This window comes from Palaemon carinicauda, chromosome 20, assembly GCF_036898095.1.
Source record: "Palaemon carinicauda isolate YSFRI2023 chromosome 20, ASM3689809v2, whole genome shotgun sequence".
NCBI lineage: Eukaryota > Metazoa > Arthropoda > Malacostraca > Decapoda > Palaemonidae > Palaemon > Palaemon carinicauda.
Window position 1 is genome coordinate 93,828,968 of NC_090744.1, and position 2,500 is coordinate 93,831,467.

Here is a 2,500-nt window from a genome sequence, read left to right on the forward strand (position 1 = left end):
GTTTATCATCTTTAAATGAGCAGCGGAAATGTGTGTTTATTAATAAGTAACTGTAATGATGTTCGTGGTACAAGAAACACGCTCACGCACACTCGCGTTTATGTATGTATATATACATATGTATATATATATATATATATATATATATATATATATATATATATATATATATTATATATGTATATATATATATATATATATATATATATATATATATATATATATATATCTATATGTATATATATATATATATATATACATATAGATATATATATATATAGATATATATATAGATATATATATATAAATATATATATATATATATATATATATATATATATATATATATATATATATATATAAATATATATATAAATATATATATATACTGTATATATATATATATATATATATATATGTGTGTGTGTGTGTGTGTGTTTGTGTGTTTTATAATAAATTTGAAAAATCACTGTCCATAAAAATTAAGTATTTCTGTAGCAATATAACTTTTTAATAAGGCCAGACTCCGGAATAAAGACATTTCAATCTTGAATTTTAACTAGAGATGACAAACTTCTCAACCAAATCTCAGTTGAAGAATAACTCTGAATTGTGAATTGTATGGTGTAATATCTCCCCTGAGTGAAGAAAATTAAGTATTTCCCAATGTTGCAGATAAAATTGAACTAATCTGAAGAAAAATATTGTCGTCCCGATATTACAGATAAAAATGAACTAATCTGAAGAAAAATATTGTTTCCTGATATTACAGATAAAAATGAACTAATCTGAAGAAAAATATTGTCCTCCTGATATTACAGATAAAAATGAACTAATCTGAAGAAAAATATTGTCCTCCCGATATTACAGATAAAAGTGAACAGAGATAAAGACAAATATTATCCTCCCTATGTTACATATAAAAATCAACCAAGATGAAGACAAATATTTTCCGTCCGTAATTATTGATAAAAATGAACTGATATGAAGAAAAATATTGTCCTCCGGATGTTACAAATTAAAATCAACTGAGCTGAATAATATTTTTCTCGATGTCACAGATGAAGTTACCTGGAATGGAGAAAAATACTTTCTTCCCGAAGTTACCGATTAAAATTAACCGAGCTGAAGAAAAATATTTTCCTCCTGATGTTACATATAAAAATGAACTGAACTGAAGAAAAATATCATTCTCTCGATGTTACTGATAAAAAGGAACTAAACCAAAGAAAAAAAAAAAATATTTCTCTCAATGTTACGGATAAAAATGAACAGCTGAAAAAAAAATTCATGATTTTGTTACGAATAAAAGTAAACTGAACTGAAGAAAAATATTCTCCTCCCGATGTTACATAAAATGAACTAGGATGAAGAAAAAGATTTTTCTCGATGTTACAGTTAAAAATGAACGTGGCTGAAGAAAATTATATTCCTCTGGATGTTACATATAAAAATTAAGCTCAAGAAAAATATATTTCTTATGACAGAGTAAGAAAACAATTTATCCCTGATTTTCCTTAAAATCACACAATTTCAATCAATTTCAATCAAAAGTGTGCCAGTTTCTCAAAAATTTTAAGTTGAAAGGAAAATTTCACTATCGACGGTCCATGGAAGATCATAGCAACTCCCATAATGCCCCAAAATGCAATCCCCCCCCCCCCCCCCCCCCCCCCCCCCCCAAGGACGACCCCAATGTAATGTACGAAGTTACGGGTTTAAAAGGCTCAGCAGGTAAACCTTGACAGGTTCTGATTGAGGAAATGACACATGCCAAATGGTAAATGACAGGCTAGAAGGAGCACAGGGCTCCTCCTCCTCCTCCTACGAGTCCCAATGCCTTCTGGCCCTCCGCCGGGAATGCATGACCAAAATACTCATGACTTCTATTTTTTATTTCTAAGTTTGGACAGGAGGAATCTCGGGGTGTGAGTGTGTGCATGTGATAATGCACGTGTTAACGTGCATGTTATTTGCTATTTGTATTTGGTTATCGATGGCTAGTCATTTGTATCTCACTTCTGTCAGACTCTGGTCGTTGCCTTTTCTCTCTCTCTCTCTCTCTCTCTCTCTCTCTCTCTCTCTCTCTCTCTCTCTCTCTCTCTCTCTCTCTCTCTCTCTCTCTCTCTAATGTATGAGGCTTTAAGGCCTTTGCGAAAGTCAAATTGTTATATATATAGACACACACACATATATACTGTATATATATATATATATATATATATATATATATATATATATATATATATATATATATATATATATATATATATATATATATATATATATATATATATTATGGACATACACCAAGAGGTAAAAAAAAATCAAAACCCAGAATTTTGCAGAACGTTAGAGGACTGTATTTCCATTGTATACATATAACAGCAAATAAAAAAAATGTGTGTTAAAACATGGAAATGATAAATAGGAAAATAAATAAATATATAAAAAAGTATGGATAATTCAACATTTGCTTAATCCAACCAGACGTTAAGTC